The 18,040-nt window shown below is 43.8% G+C and overlaps 1 pseudogene; it reads left to right on the top strand.

Moving 5' to 3' along the window:
• Window positions 1–8,882: 8,882 nt before the first annotated feature.
• The window catches only part of LOC111958204 (ELMO domain-containing protein 3-like), a 10,752-nt pseudogene continuing 1,594 nt past the window's right edge, over window positions 8,883–18,040 (top strand).

Genomic DNA, 18,040 nt, shown 5'->3' with positions numbered 1-18,040 from the left:
TCAAATAATAATAATCACAGTAGTTGTCGAGGGTGCAGCAAGTCAGCACCTCAGGAGTAAATGTCAGTTGGCTTTTCATAGCCAATCATTAAGAGTATCTCTACCGCTCCTGCAGTCTCTAGAGAGTTGCAAACAGCAGGTCTGGGACAGGTAGCACGTRCGGTGAACAGTTCAGGGTTCCATAGCCGCAGGCAGAACAGTTGAAACTGGAGCAGCAGCACAGCCAGGTGGACTGGGGACAGCAAGGAGTCATCATGCCAGGTAGTCCTGAGGCATGGTCCTAGCCGCAGGCAGAACAGTTTACCACCACAAAGCGAAGCTGGCACTAAGACTGCTCTCTCAACCAACTCTATAAGGCCATAAGCAAAGAAGGAAATGCTCACCCAGAAGCGACACTCCTAGTGGCCGGGGACTTTAATACAGGCAAACTTAAATCAGTTTTACCAAATTTTTACCAGCATGTCACATGTGCACCCAGGGGGGAAAAAATCCTAGACCACCTTGACTCCACACACAGAGATGCATACCAAGCTCTCCATGGCCCTCCGTTTGGCAAATCTGACCACAATTCTATCCTCCTGATTCCTGCTTACAAGCAAAAACTAAAGCAGGAAGTACCAGTGACTCGCTCAATATGGAATCTGATCACAATTCTATCCTCCTGATTTCTGCATACAAGCAAAACTAAAGCAGGAAGTACCAGTGACTCGCTCAATACGGAAGTGGTCAGATGACGCGGATGCTACACTACAGGACTGTTTTGCTAGCACAGACTGGAATATGTTCCYGGATTCATCCAATGGCATTGAAGAATACACCACATCAGTCATTGGCTTCATCAATAAGTGCATCGATGACGTCGTCCCCACAGTGACTGTACGTTCATACCCCAACCAGAAGCCACGGATTACAGGCAACATTCGCACTGAGCTAAAAGGTAGAGCTGCCGCTTTCAAGGTGCGGGACTCTAACCCGGGAGCTTACAAGAAATCCTGCTATGCCCTGCGACGAACCATCAAACAGGCAAAGCCTCAATACAGGGCTAAGATTGAATCATASTACACCGGCTCCGACGCTCGTCTTATGTGGCAGGGCTTGCAAACTATTACAGACTACAAAGGGGAGCACAGCCACGAGCTGCCCAGTGACACGAGCGTACCAGACGAGCTAAATCACTTATATGCTCGCTTCGAGGCAAGCAACACTGAGGCATGCATGAGAGCATCAGCTGATTCGGACGACAGTGTGATCACGCTCTCCGTAGCCGACGTGAGTAAGACCTTTAAACAGGTCAACATTCACAAGGCTGCGGGGCCAGATGGATTACCAGGACGTGTGCTCCGGGCATGTGCTGACCAACTGGCAGGTGTCTTCACTGACATTTTCAACATGTCCCTGATTGAGTCTGTAATACCAACATGTTTTAAGCAGACCACCATAGTCCCTGTGCCCAAGAACACAAAGGCAACCTGCCTAAATGACTACAGACCTGTAGCACTCACGTCCGTAGCCATGAAGTGCTTTGAAAGGTTGGTAATGGCTCACATCAACACCATTATCCCAGAAACCATAGACCCACTCCAATTTGCATACCGCCCAAACAGATCCACAGATGATGCAATCTCTATTGCACTACACACTGCCCTTTCCCACCTGGACAAAAGGAACACTTATGTGAAATTGCTATTCATTGACAACAGCTCAGCGTTCAACACTATAGTGCCCTCAAAGCTCATCACTAAGCTAAGGATCCTGGGATTAAACACCTCCCTCTGCAACTGGATCCTGGACTTCCTGATGGGCCGCCCCCAGGTGGTGAGGGGAGGTAGCAACACATCTGCCACGCTGATCCTCAACACTGGAGCCCCCCAAGGGTGCGTGCAGTCCCCTCCTGTACTCCCTGTTCACCCACGACTGCATGYCCAAGCACGACTCCAACACCATCATTAAGTTTGCTGACGACACAACAGTGGTAGGCCTGATCACGACAACGACGAGACAGCCTATAGGGACTGGGGGGTGCCAGAATAACAACCTATCCCTCAACGTAACCAAGAGTAAGGAGATGATTGTGGACTACAGGAAAAGGAGGACTGAGCACGCCCCCATTCTCATCGACGGGGCTGTAGTGGAGCAGGTTGAGAGCCTCAAGTTCCTTGGTGTCCACATCAACAACAAACTAGAATGGTCCAAACACACTAAGATAGTCGTGAAGAGGGCACGACAAAGCCTATTCCCCCTCAGAAACTAAAAAGACTTGGCATGGGTCCTGAGATCCTCAAAAGATTCTACAGCGGCACCATCGAGAGCATCCTGACCGGTTGCATCACGCCTGGTACGGCAATTGCTCGCATCTGACCAAAGGTGCTACAGAGGGTAGTGCGTATGGCCCAGTACATCACTGGGGCCAAGCTTCCTGCCATCCAGGACCTCTACAACCAGCGGTGTCAGAGGAAGGCCCTAAAAATTGTCAAAGACCCCAGCCACCCCAGTCATAGACTGTTCTCTCTACTTCCGCATGGCAAGCGTACCGGAGTACCAAGTCTAGGACAAAAAAGGCTTCTCAACAGTTTTACCCCAATTCCATAAGACTCCTGAACAGGTAATCAAATGGCTACCCGGACTATTTGCATTGTGTGCCCCCCTAACTCTCCAACCCCCTCTTTTTACGCTGCTGCTACTCTCTGATTATCATATATGCATAGTCACTTTAACTATACATTCATGTACATACTACCTCAATTGGGCCGACCAACCAGTGCTCCCGCACATTGGCTAACCGGGCTATCTGCATTGTGTCCCACCACCCACCAGCCCCTCTTTTACGCTACTGCTACTCTCTGTTCATCATATATGCATAGTCACTTTATCTATATCTACATGTACATACACCTCAATCAGTCTGACTAACCGGTGTCTGCATGTAGCTGGGAGCAATTTCCAAACACCTAAGGTACCACATTAATCTGTACAAACAATAGTACGCAAGTATAAACATCATGGGACCACGCAGCCGTCATACCGCTCAGGAAGGAGACGTGTTCTGTCTCCTAGAGATGAACGTACTTTGGTGTGAAAAGTGCAAAACAATCCCAGAACATCAGCAAAGGACCTTGTGAGGATGCTGGAGGAAACAGGTACAAAAGTATCTATATCCACAGTAAAACAAGTCCTATATCGACATAACCTGAAAGGCCGCTCAGCAAAGAATATGCCACTGCTCAAAAACCGGCATAAAAAAACCCAGACTACGGTTTGCAACTGCACATGGGGACAAAGATCGTACTTTTTGGAGAAACGTCCACTGGTCTGATGAAACAAAAATAGAACTGTTTGGCCATAATGACCATTGTTATGTTTGGAGGAAAAAGGGGACGCTTGAAAACCGAAGAACACCATCCCAACCGTGAAGCACGGGGGTGGCAGCATCATGTTGTGGAGGTGCTTTGCTGCAGGAGGGACTGGTGCACTTCACAAAATAGATGGCATCATGAGGATGGAAAATCATGTGGATATATTGAAGCAACATCTCAAGACATCAGTCAGGAAGTTAAAGCTTGGTCCCAAATGGGTCTTCCAAATGAACAATGACCCCAAGCATACTTCCAAAGTTGTGGCAAAATGGCTTAAGGAGAACAAAGTTAAGGTATTGGAGTGGCCATCACAAAGCCCTGACCTCAATCCTATAGAACATTTGTGGGCAGAAAAAGCGTGTGCGAGCAAGGAGGCCTACAAGCCTGACTCAGTTGCACCAGCTCTGTCAGGAGGAATGGGCCAAAATTCACCCAACTTATTGTGGGAAGCTTGTGGAAGGCCACCCAAAACATTTGACCCAAGTTAAGCAATTTAAAGGCAATGCTACCAAATACTAATTGAGTGTATGTAAAATTCTGACCCACGGGGAATGTGATGAAAGAAATAAAAGCTGAAATACATCATTCTCTCTACTATTATTCTGGCATTTCACATTCTTAAAATAAAGTGGTAACTGACCTAAGACAAATAATTTTTACTAGGATAAAATGCCAGGAATTGTGAAAAACTGAGATTAAATGTATTTGGCTAAGGTGCATGTAAACTTCCGACTTCAACTGTAGTTGTTGTGGAATTGTTAGATTATTTATTGATATTGCTGCACTGTCGGAACTAGAAGCATTTCGCTACACTCACAATAACATCTGCTAACCATGTGTATGTGACCAATACAATTTGATTTTAACATAACAAAATGTGGAAATAGTCAAGGGGGCTGAATACTTTCCAAATGCACTGTATATACACTGAGCACACAAAACATTAAGAACACCTGCTCTTTCCATGATATAGACTGACCAGGTGAAAGCAATGATCCCTTATTGATGATACTTGTTGAATCCACTTCAATCAGTGTAGATGAAGGTGACGAGACAGTTTAAAGAAGGATTTGTAAGCAGTGAGACATGGATTGTATATGTCTGCCATTCAGAGGGTGGATGAGTAAGACAAAATATTTAAGTGCCTTTAAACAGGTTATGGTAGTAGGTGCCAGGCGCACCGGTTTGAGTGTGTCAAGACCTGCAACACTGCTTGGCTTTTAATGCTGAACAGTTTCCCGTGTGTATCAAGAATGGTCCACCACCCAATGGATTCAACATGCGCCAGCATTTCTGTGGAACGCTTTTGATACTTTGTAGAATGAACAACGAATTGAGCCTGTTCTGAGGGCAAAAGAGGGTGGCACCACTCAATACTGGAAAGTGTCAATGTTCTGTGCACTTCGTGTATATGTGTATATAATGGTGTGAAATAGACAGTATATGTACAGCAGTAGTTATGTAGGATGAGCCTTGACTAGAATACAGTATATACATATGAAGTCGGTAAAACAGTATGGAAACATTATTAAAGTGACCAGTTTTCAATGACTATGTACATAMGGCAGCAGTCTCTAGGATGCAGGGTTGAGTACTGGGTGGAAGCCGGCTAGTAACAGTGACTAAGGTTCAGGGCAGGGTACTGYGTGGAGGCCAGCTAGTGGTGACTATTTAACAGTCTGATGGCCTGGAGATAATAGAAGCTGTTTTTCAGTCTCTCGTTCCCAGGTTTGATGCAGCTGTACTGTCTCCYCCTTCTAGATGGTAGCGGGGTTTAACAGGCTGTGACTCAGTTGGCTGAGGTTGTTGATGATCTTCTTGGCCTTCCTGTGACATCGGGTGSTGTAGATGTCCTGGAAGGCAAGCAGTGTGCCCCTGGTGATGCGTTGGGCTGACCGCATCATRCTCTGGAGAGCCCTGCGGTTGCGGATGGTGCAATTGCCATACCAGGTGATGATACTGCCGACAGGAAGCTGTCAATGGTGCATCTGTAGAAGTTTGTGAGGGTCTTTTTCACCACACTGTCTGTGTGAATGGACCATTTTAGGTTGTCAGTGATGTGCATGCCGAGGAACTTGAAGCTTTTCACCCTCTCCACTGCGGCCCCGTCGATGTGGATGGGCGCTCTCTGCTGTCTCCTGAAGTCCATGATCAGATCCTTCATTTTGTTGACATTGAGGGACATTGTTGACATTGTTGACATTGTTTTCCTGTCACCACTCCTCCAGGTCCCTCACCACCTCCCTGTAGGCTCTCGTCATTGTTGGTAATCACTGTTGTGTCATCAGCAAACTTAATGATGGTGTTGGAGACGTAAGTGGCCACAGAGTCATGGGTGAACAGAAAGTACAGGAGGGTCTGAGCACGCACCCTTGTGGGGCCCCCGTGTTGAGGATCAGCGTGGCGGAGGTGTTGTTGCCTTCACCACCTGGGGTCGGCCCTTCAAGAAGTCCAGGGCGGGGTTCAGACCCAGGGCCCCGAGTTTAGTGATGAGCTTGGAGGGCACTATGGTATTGAAGTCTGAGGTGTAGTAGATGAACAGCATTCTTACATAGGTATTCCTTTTGTCCAGATAAGATAGGGCAGAGCGATGGCAATTGCGTCATCCTTGGATCTGTTGGGGCGGTATGCAAATTGTAGTGGGTCTAGGGTGTCGGGTAAGGTGGAGGTGATACGATCCTTAATTAGACTCTTAAAGCACTTCACGGTGACAGAAGTGAGTGCTACGGGGCGACAGTCATTTAGTTCAGTTACCTTCGCTTTCTTGGGTACAGGAACAATGGTCGGCATCTTGAAGCAAGTGGGGACAACAGACTGGGATAGGGAGAGATTGAATATGTCTGTAAACACTCCAGCCAGCGGGTCTGCACATGCTCTGAGGACTCGCCTTGGGATGCCGTCTGGGCCGGCAGCCTTGCGAGGGTTAAGCCGCTTAAATGTTTTACTCATGTTGGCAACAGAGAATGAGAGCTCACAGTCCTTGTGAGCGGTGGTGGCCGGTGTTGATGGRTCTGTGTTTTCCTTCAAAGCGGGCGAATAAGGTGTTTGGCTATTCTGGGAGCGCGGCGTCGGTGTCCGCAGCGTCGCTGGCTTTCCCTTTATAATCCGTCATTGTCTGGAGTCCCTGCCACATACGTCTCATGTCTGAGCTGTTGAATTGCGACTCCACTTTGTTCCTGTACTGTCGTTTGTAGGTTTTCGCTCCAACTCAAATCTAGCGCTCCCGCTTCTAATAATTAGCTGGTTGATAAGATGAATCAGGTTAGTTCAAAGGAAATCAAATCAAATGTTATTGGTTGTGGACACATATTTTGTTGATGTTATCACAGTTGCAGCGAAATGCTTATGTTTCTAGCTCCAGCGGTGCAGTAACAGCTAACAATACAACTGGGATTGTAGTGAAAACCTACAGGAGGGTAGCTCTCCAGGAACAGGGTTGGACAGCCCTGGTACTGTTCACATGATACATGGGAAGAGAATAAGAGACAAAACCTATTTCATGAGTAAAGAGGGAAGGGAATGTATGACCTCACAACACAGCCAAGTGATGATAAGTGAAGTAACTAAACAAAWTAGACAAAAAACAACAATCTGACTATCAAGTACACTCCATGACAAAGATGACAACCATGGTTCAATTCCCTCTTCTGAAAAAGCCTTTTCAATGTCCTCAATTGTAACGTAGCTCCCATGCCTCAGTCTGTTTCTCTGTGGCCGCCTGGCCGGCTAACCCTGATGRTGGATGGGATGGAGAGCACCAGTCTAACTACCTAGTGTACGTCACTCCAGCCCACCCATGTTCTACCACAATGATGTCAAAGGTTTARATAGCTGGCATGCCAGGCGGGATCTGGTCAGAGAGATGTTATTTCTCAGAGTACATGTCCACGCTGAGCCCTGTGAGCTGACCACACAGCCACGGACAGTCAGTCACCAGGAATAGCTGCTTTCCTACCAGCGTTTGRCCTTCGCCATTGGATAACTGTTAACACATTGGTGAACTATCGTAAAAGTTTTGGCGAAATGTTGAAATATATTCAATTTGAGGTATTTCTACCCCTTAATGTGTATTTAAAAGCAGAACAGCATGTGAATGTGCTAAGTTAGTCAAATAATACAATGTCACCTGGTCCAAGTGTTGGACAGTTTTGTGATTTTCCTTTAACGTTATGATTGGGTGGGGTTAACCTGACTCTAGGGGCGTGTTCCTCTGGCTAGGCGCTACTGACGCCTGCCAGATCTTACCACGCCTGAATAGGTATTTTACTTATCAGCTAACCACATAATTTGTCAAAGCAATCTGTCAGTCGATGACGTGGCACGCAATCATTGGTTGATGCATGCAACATCTGAGCAGGAGAACGCAACCTAGATCTGTGACAATGTGAAATGGTCCATTTTTATTGTAATTTTTTATTACTGGCCAATCCACCACCCCCCCTTTTCGGAGGACAAACGTTTATTTGTTAAAAATAKATTTTTGTTACAAATACTTTTTTACATACATGGTACTTTTATACGTAATATTCCATAACATATTTGTATTTTATATACACATTTGGATTCATAGGATTTAAAAAAAAAACATTTTGATACATAGTGCTCAGACATGTCCAGTACACAGAATATATATTATTTTCAGTCACAACTACTACAGATTAAATCTACTCCTCAATTGCTCTCATCCCATCCCACCTATCTCCATAGACCACCCTCTCTTGATTTCCTTGATTCATATATTGTTTAACTGTGCTGTGATGTCATACATAGATTCTGAATCTTTCTAATCGCATATCATCAACAGATTGTAAGTATAATTGTTTTGCTAAGTGTATTATTATGTTGTTGATTGATTGACTATGGCTTTACAGATCGCCCAACAGTGCTATTTGTAGGGTTAAACCGTTAATTCATTTTAAATGCCAGATGTTTTTGAGGGGTTTGAAGGATGGATGATATGAAATGAAGGTCACTTCATTTTGACCTGTAGACCTTCAGTAGGTCTACCATACAGCATCCTGCTATATCACAATTAGTGCCTCAGTACGCACACACACAAACACGTGGCAGGTAGCCTAGCGGTTAGAGCGTTGGGCCAGTAAGGTGGAACAAATCTGTTTATGTGTCCTTGAGGAAGGCACTTAACCTTAATTGCTCCAGGGTTGCCATTGATAATGGAAGACCCTGGCTATGACTCTCTGTGTGTGTCTCAGGGGGAATTGTGATATGCAAAAATAATAATAATAATTCAATTTCTGATGTGTATTATACACGCTTGTACATGTGTGAAACAAGACAAATATAAGCACCCATATATGTTATCACATTTCTGGCCACTTTACAGGACAGATGCATTACGGTTATATACATTTTTATATTACCATAAATTGCTAACTATACCATCTATTTGCATTGTCCAGTACAATCAAGGTCCATTCTGGGAAACGTATCCCTGGGTTAGCTTTAACCATGACGTAATCGAAAAGGAACCAGCGCAGGCTGGGCAGGAAACCACAATTCCCAGAATGCACTTGACGTTAACTGTGGAAAGGGGGAAGGGAAACTGAGATTGGAGGGAGAGAAACTGAGGTAAAATCAATAGTATTAAACTATGATATAGACAATCGCTGTTGTTAGATGAATGTTTAAGAAACTGTGGGAAATCTAAAATATCAAAAAACGTTTTTTTAGTCTCCAGAAGACCAGTAGCTACTGTAGTTAGTGATATGCTTGTGGAATCAGATTGCATGATTGTGGAAAAAGGCTAGCTGGATGACAGTAGTGAGCCACTGATGTTGAGTTAGATAATAGCCAGTTGCCTGTCTAAATGATATGCACCCAAAAAAAAGCATGCATTCATGATGTATGTAGATAAATAACAAGATTGACCTGACATTAAAAACAATGCTGGGATCTGTTAACAGTTAATGTACTGTAGACTAACTAGCAGATAGCCTGCCAGCCCCGCTCAGTTGTCAGCCCACGTAGCTTCCTACAGCATACCGGTAGTTAGCTTAGCTATGTCAGTTACTGGGAACGTTAACCAAGTTTCAGATTGTACCTTGACGTTTTTCTTAAACTAACCACTTTTTTTTTGTGTAGGGTGTGAGTTGATCTTTGGCACTAGCTACAGTAGCTCACGTTGGCCATTTGGTAATGCTAGCTAGTTTGACAGTTGGATAACGATTCTATGTACTATAGCTAGATAATTATTATGGATATTTTCCCCAAAGAAAATAGAACGTCATTGATCAGTGTTTATGAACAATTATAATTTCGCTTTTGGCATTATATTTATGAGCTACCCACCTTATTTCTTTCTGCCCCAAATTGCAGATATCCATGACAACCAGTTTGACATACCATGTCATGAGTGCCCCCTATTGGTTGGATCTTGTCAAGGAGAAGGCACACTTCACCAAGACTCACCCCACCTTGGTTTGAGCATTGTTATATTGTGGATGTGAGGTGCCAACATTGAGTGTCAAAGCAATGAAGCAGCTGGGAAAGAGGGAGGCCACCCTAGATCAGCAGTGTCCATACCCAGCTCTGCAGCCCCTCTAATGGGGCAGGATGCAAAACAACATGTATTCAATGAGATCTACCTGTTGACTACTCTGGACCGAGAGAGCGAGAGGAAGGAAGGGGACGTTTGACAAGCAGTATTTGTGGAAAGGGACACAGCAGYCATGGGGGTCTTCCCAATACCTCTTCTGACTGCCTCATTCTGGGGAAAAAGGCTTTAAAGGGTAGAACAGGGATTACACACTCACACACAGACACACACACTCATGCCATGGAAGGGGACAGTGGTGTCACAGCACACACAGAGGTAGGTGGTTTAACCTTGCATAGCCTAACATTTTAAAGGAGTTTAAACTGTGTGTAAACTATGTGATTGGCAGTCTCACCAGCTGTATACAATGAAATGGAACAGTATCAGTCAAGTTCCAAATCAACATTTTGGCCTTGGGTGCAGTCTGTTTGATCTGTTCACGTTACCTGGATACTGGCTGTGTGATACCATCACAGGTGTAGACGGTTTGGGTGTGGTGTGGTGGTATTCGATCAGATTGCACATAGACCTGTTACTGCAGAAAGTTTCCATCCGCTTCACAGTAAAACCTCCTAGTACTGTATACATCCATTTCTCAGCTATTTCTCAGGTGAGCATGGCTGAGTTCACTTTTGGGGGACCTAATTAACTGCAGGTATCTCTGTGTCTATCTATTGACATATCCTTAAAATGTGTGGTGTTTAGGGGACTTTCCCTTTCCCTTCTGTTTTTAATCCCCTTTGTTTTAGTGAGTGAAGGAGGAAGTAATGAAGCAGCTTCCCCTCTAGAGTGTTTACATGGGGAAATAAAAGGTGTCCACTACCAAGTAACCTAACAGTTCGCTCTCTGCTTAGCAATAATCTCCCTGCAGTGTGTACCTGTTTGTCGGCCCTGGCACTGTGCCACCCTGCCCAGGTGAGAAGGCTACCGGCTGAGCCTCTGCTGCATCTAATTCCACAGAGACGGTCCTGCACTCTTTTCTCTGGTGCTGCGTGTGTGTGTCTGAATCTGTGTGTCTGATGATGCCTCTTCTGTGCTGCCCCCCCCCCCTCAGGGTCTGAATGGTGTGTTCCATCATGAATGTAAAGAGACAGAGGAGCTAACCAATGGCCACTCCAACCACAAACCTGTGAGTACAACAACCGACCAGAGGATCCCGTTTAGAGATATGTTTTTTACAATGTGAATTAAGAAGGAATTGTTGTATATGCCTCTTGTGTTGTCAGCGTTATGGACTYGTAGCTTTTTGGTCCTGCTGTTCTATGCTGCATTATAGGGCTGGGAATTACCGGAGACCTCACGATACGATATTATCACAATACTTAGGTGCCGATACGATATGTATTGAGATTCTCTATGTATTGCGATTTGATGTTCCAAACATATTGCTCACTATATCTCTGCTGCAGAGAGACAAGAGAGCATTAGAAAACTAGTTTTGATCAGTCAGGGATATAAAAGTGGTGAAAACATGAAAACACTATTTAAAAAGAAGATGGAGAACAAGCTATAGGATGAAAAATAAGGGAGTTTTGYCGCCGGTACAGCCGACTTGCGCTAGCTAACGCTACCTACAGTTTGTTTTTAACAAATTGATACTTGGAGTCACATATCGATATAATATCGTCCCAAAAATAATATTGTGATATGTACCTATGAACCCCCCCATCACTATTGCATTGTGTAACCTGTTGTTTTGTGTTATGTAACCTGTTGTGTTTCTGTATTCCCAGGTGATGAATGGGCTGATGCCAGGTCATAGTGTCAAAGAGCACGCCAACGGTAGTTCAGTGCTCAAATCTGTGCCAGTGAGTTGCTCTATACTGGCCCTCATCATGTAAAAAATGTGACAGAAACCGTCCATCACAGCACCACTGTCCCTGTTCTCTTTCTATTAGAGTTTCTGTGTTTACATATATTTTATATTTTATTGTGATTCGTCTAGATTTCAGCTCTGAAACAGAATGGCCTTCTGCAGTCCCTGGCAGCAGGAGGAAAGCAACCCAAGACAGAAAGTAACACCCCCCCCAGGACTACACAGCTGACTCAAATAACAAACTCATCCAGCTGATTATTTGAATCGGCTGTGTAGTGCTAGAGTGCGTCACCATATCAACATGGCTGAACGATTACTCCTCACCTGTGTATGTTGTTGCAGGTTAGCTGTGTCTGTGTTGTGTTCTCCTCACCTGTGGGTGTTTTCAGGGGAGAGTGCGGATGTGGAGCAGGCTAGAGAGGAGTGGGAGGCTCTAGAGAGTATCCAACCAGGTGAGTTGTTGTTAGGGGCAACATCTCCCTACTCCCTGGCTGCCTGAAAGCTGTACCTGTATTTCTCTTCCCCTGTCATTTGTGTGTCTGTATTCGTGTTTTATTTTTATACATAAGTCTGTAATGTCTTTGTTAATGTTTTAAATGTAAATTGTAAAGTATTTTTGTCTCTTAACGGGTTGGAACCTAAATCATTTTCGAATCATTCGTTCTGAACAGAACCATCATTTTTTCCCCGTTCTTTTCCACTATTCTGACCAGCGAAATAAAGTTCTGAACCGCTTCGAACGCCAAAAACGTTTGTCGTTCCTTTCTGTTCCTATTTTAACCTGTGAAATCCATATTTATTTTACATTTAGCTCATTAAATGACTTCACCAATCAGTGCGGATAGAGCAGCTTGCTATGCTGCGTTCAAGTTAGTTGTTTCCAAGCGTGATGGACAGACAAGTGTAGGGAGCGAGATGCAATGGAAATGTTGCACATGGAGAGAGAGGGTGGAGGAGGAAGCTTGGCTCCACCCTCTATCTCTCCCCACCTGCAACATTTCCATTGCATCTCGCGCTCTACACTTGTCTGTCCAATTTATGTAAATAGCTTGCCCGCTCCATAGCAAGCTTCTCTATCTGAAGTAATTTAATGTTGAGCTAAATATWAAAAAAATACACACTTACCCATTCCAGGGTTTTTCTTTATTTGTATTGTTTTCTACATTGTAGAATAATAGTGAAGACATCAAAACTATGAAATATCACATGGAATCATGTAGAAACCAAAAAAGTGTTAAACAAATCGAAATATATTTTATGTTTGAGATTCTTCAAAGTGGTCACCCTTTGCCTTGGTGAGAACTTTGTACACTCTTGGCATTCTCTCAACCAGCTTCATGAGGTAGTCACCTGGAATGCATTTCAATTAACAGGTGTCTCTTATTAAAAGTACATTTGTGTAATTTKTTTTTTCCTTAATGTGTTTGAGCCAATCAGTTGTGTTGTGACAAGGTAGGGGTGGTATACAGAAGACGGCCCTATTTGGTAAAAAAACAAGTCCATATTAAAGCAAGAACAGCTCAAATAAGCAAAGAGAGACAACAGTCCATCATTACTTTAAGACATGAAGGTCAGCCAATCTGGAAAATTTCAAGAACTTTAAGTTTCTTCAAGTGCAGTCGCAAAAACCATCAAGCGCTATGATGAAACTGTCTCTCATGAGGACTGCCACAGGACAGGAAGACCCAGAGTTACCTCTGTTGCAGAGGATAAATTCATTAAAGTTACCAGCCTTAGAAATTGCAGCCCAAGTTCAAGTAACAGACACATCTCAACATCAACTGTTCAGAGGAGACTGTGTGAATAAGGCCTTCATGGTCAAATTGCTGCAAAGAACACACCCCTAAAGGACACCAAGAAGAAGAAGAGACTTGCTWGGGCCAAGATACATGAGCAATGGACATTAGACCGTGGAAATCTGTCCTTTGGTRTGATSAGTCCAAATTTGAGATTTTTGGTTCCAACCACTGTGTCTTTGTGAGATGCAGAGTAGGTGAACAGATGATCTCTGCATGTGGTTCCCACCGTGAAACTTGGAGGAGTTGGTGTGATGGTGTGGGGGTGCTTTGCTGTTGACACTGTCAGTGATTTATTTAGAATTCAATGCACACTTAACCAGCATGGCTCCACAGCATTCTGCAGCGATATGCTATGCCATCTAGTTTGCACTATCATTTGTTTTTCCACAGGACAATGACCCAACACACCCCCAGGCTGTGTAAGTTCTATTTGACTAAGAAGGAGAGTGATGGAGTGCAACATCAGATGACCCGGCCTCCACAATCACCCGACCTCAACTCATTGAGATGGTTTGGGATGAGATGTACCGCAGCGTGAAGGAAAAGCAGCCAACAAGTGCTCAGCATATGTGGGAACTCCTTCAAGACTGTTGGAAAAGCATTTCAGCTGAAGCTTCTTGAGAGAATGCTAAGAGTGTGCAAAGCTGTCATCAAGGCAAAGGGTGGCTACTTTGAAGAATCTAAAATATATTTTGATTTGTTTTACACTTTTTTTTGGTTACTACATGATTCCATATGTGTTATTTCATAGTTTTGATGTCTTCACTATTATTCTACAATGTAGAAAATAGTACAAATAAAGAAAAAGCCTGGAATGTGTAGGTGTGGGACTGGACTCCTGTTCATAACGAAATGATTGGAAAATAATTTTGGTTCCAACCCCATGATCATAAATCCTCCATTCTATGTTGTATATGAGTCTGTTCTTGACCTGTATGTATCCAGTGGTCAGTGAGGAGTCCAGTCCCACCCCTCTCATCTCCTTTAACGAGGCGCTGCAGCACTTCCAGACTACAGACCTTGGAGAGCTGCTGGTAAGGTCCGTCTGTCTGTCTGTGTCTGGGGGTTTGAGGACTACATTTTTTACATTTTAAGTCATTTAGCAGACGCTCTTATCCAGAGCGACTTACAAATTGGACTACATTGTAGATTCTCACTCTCACCATCAATTGAGAACATTTTTCAGTTTCAGTTTGTATTTTGTCCCCTATCTCTGTCTGTAGAAGAAGATCCAGCCAACCATTCACAGGACGGGTCTGGCCACTTTCACACACTTCCTGTTCGGCCCGCCGCGACTTCACCGAGAACTACTGGAGGAGAGGGACCTGGTCTTTGCCATCGCACAGTGTAAGAGAGAGAGAGAGTGTGTGTGTGTGTGTGTGTGTGTGTGAGGGCGAGAGATGAGTTTTGCAGACGATAAGAGGCTGATTGTGTGTGTTCCTCTGTAGGTTCTCTGGATAACAGTCAGGCTGTACACCTGCGTGTTCTACAGACCATCTATAAGAGGCTGACAGGCAGTAAGCTGGACTGTCCTCGGTTCGGCACACACTGGGAGAATGTGGGCTTTCAGGGTGAGAGACGTATCCTGCATCATACTTTATAACAAAGGTCACCAACCTTTTCTGTCGAGATCACATTCTGAGTCAAAATGCAAGCCGAGATCTACCGCTCAGATTTTCTTTTAACATGACTTAAAAAAAGTAAGCCTACGCAACATTAACCTATTAAAAACAGTTCTGTAGCAATGAGGTTTGTGCAGTAAGCTATAGGCCCAATACATTATCACTGCATATTGGCTTGCCAATGTTGTACTTCTCAGACCATTTAGAAATTATATTTCAACATTTTTGGTATGATCACACTGGTAATAAATAATTTGTTGTATTGTGAGGCACAGCTGAGTGAGCATTATATATATATATATATACTACCATTCAAAAGTGTGGGATCACTAAGAAATGTCCTTGTTTTTTTAAAGAAAAGCACATTTTTTGTCCATTAAAATAACATCAAATTGATCAGAAATACAATGTAGACATTGTTAATGTTGTAAATGACTATTGTAGCTGGAAACAGCTGATTTTTAATGGAATATCTACATAGACGTACAGAGGCCAATTATTAGCAACCATCACTCCTGTGTTCCAATGGCACGTTGTGTTAGCTAATCCAAGTTTATCATCAAATTGATCATTAGAAAACCCTTTTGCAATTATGTTAGCACAGCTGAAAACTGTTGTCCTGATTAAAGAAGCAAMAAAACTGGCCTTCTTTAGACTAGTTGAGTATCTGGAGCATCAGCATTTGTGGGTTCGATTACAGGCTCAAAATGGCCAGAAACGAAGAACTTTCTTCTGAAACTCGTCAGTCTATTCTTGTTCTGAGAAATGAAGGCTATTCCAAGACTCAAGCCGCTAATAATAACAACGCAAGCTGATGGAAACAGTTTGCTGTAGTCATTCATTGCAGCTGCAGTGCTGTTTGTAGTGTGAGTGGAAGTATGGAGAACGCACATTTTATGACTTATAAAAGTGTTGAACCTAGTGTTGACAGTGCTGAATAATAACATCTTAAACATGAACTCTTATAAAAACAGCAGCTCTTGCCTGTTTTCGTTGAGTCTCTCTTTAGTCATGCTTTTGATATGTCATAGTATCAACTTTGCTGTGTGCTCAAGGCTTCTTATTACAGTCTATGGTGTGAGGAAACTGCAGAGAGCTGTTGAATCAAGTGCACCTACTGCCAACAACGCAGAGCTAATAAAATCGTTAGGTTATCGTTAGGTTTTTTACAGAAATGTTTGGTAATCGAATAAGAATGCCTTGTCAATCGACCAGTGGGTGACCACTGCTTTACTAGATGCCACGCTCACACAGAGATGAAAACCCTCTAGAGTCGATTGACGCACCGGTGCATCAATTTAAATTAAATGTAAAAAAACATCTCCATCAAAAACCTTTCAGTTTAAGAGATATCTGTTTTGTATTGGATGCATTTCAATCCACCACATCTGCCAGTGTCGCACTTCCGCATCTGTGGTGAAAGGTGGCAGAGCTAGAGCGGTGTTTGTCAGACCGTGAGACGTCCGTGGTGAAAGGTGGCAGGGCTAGAGCGGTGTTTGTCAGACCGTGAGACATCTGTGGATGAAAGGTGGCAGGGCTAGAACGGTGTTTGTCAGACCGTGAGACATCTGTGGTGAAAGGTGGCAGNACATCTGTGGTGAAAGGTGGCAGGGCTAGAGCGGTGTTTGTCAGACCGTGAGACATCTGTGGTGAAAGGTGGCAGGGCTAGAGCGGTGTTTGTCAAACGTGAGACATCCCGAAAATCGGTCTTCTCACATAAAGTCTGTAGCGTCTGAACTGTTTGACGTAGAAAACTATTATGCCCTGCCAATGGAAAGATGAGACTTTCACGAACACGATGGTGTTCTCCGTTTTGCTCTACAACCCCCACAAGTGTCACCGGTGACTTGTCTGAAGGTAACCGGTAGAGGTTTTAAAAAAACAAATGGATGTATGAAGGGAGTTTTGTGCCTACCCAAAAAAGGGGTTAAATATATTTTTTTTATATCTCCTAGATTTAGGGCAGACACTTCAAAACCTTGTTTCTTATGATACATTTTTGGATTGTCTTTTTTGCCATTAATGAATATGTTATTCAATGTTTCTACAGGCTTTAATAGTAAAGGCCAAAATCAATATTTTTATAAAAATCATTTTTTAAATAAATATTTTTATACCTAAAGGGGTCCTAAAATTCAAAATCAAATAGCTAAATGATCTAGTATGACCATCTTAAAACAATTCCATATGTCAGCTTAGCACTTCACCTCCTACCCCAACGTTTTAGACTAAATCATTATTGATTACAGTTGATAAGATTTATATTTTATAAAGAAATGAACAACACACTGAAATGATAACGTGTGTGTCTGTGTATTTGTGTGTGTGCATGCTTGTCTGTCTCTCTGTGTGTGTGTGTGTGTGTGTGTGTGTGTGTGTGTGTGTGTGTGTGTGTGTGTGTGTGTGTGTGTGTGTGTGTTTTCTGTGTAGGTACGGACCCAGCCACAGACCTGCGTGGTACAGGTTTCCTGGGGTTGATGCATGCCTTGTACCTGGTAATGGACCCTGAGACGCTGCCTTTAGCCAGAGACATATTCAAGCTGTCCCAGCACCCCACACAGGTACATACACACACGGGCCACAAACTGTTCAGGTGAGGGCAGTTTCAAAGAAGTGGGGACATTATTCAAGTACGCAAGCACACATTTAATAGTCTATTTACAAACCTCTACTCTTTCTGCCCAATCTTTCTCCAGAACTTTCCGTTCTGTGTGATGTCCATCAACATGACCCGTATCGCCCTGCATGCACTCAGAGAAGAGGCCCTCTCCAAGTAAGTGTCCTGCACTGCTGCTCTACGACAGACAGACAGACAGACAGACAGACAGACAGACAGACAGACAGACAGACAGACAGACAGACAGACAGACAGACAGACAGACAGACAGACAGAC

The sequence above is a fragment of the Salvelinus sp. IW2-2015 genome, linkage group LG33 (assembly GCF_002910315.2).
Source record: "Salvelinus sp. IW2-2015 linkage group LG33, ASM291031v2, whole genome shotgun sequence".
In the NCBI taxonomy this organism is placed as follows: Eukaryota; Metazoa; Chordata; class Actinopteri; order Salmoniformes; family Salmonidae; genus Salvelinus; species Salvelinus sp. IW2-2015.
The sequence above is the reverse complement of the archived record's forward strand: the minus strand, read 5'-3'. Positions and strand labels throughout refer to the sequence as shown.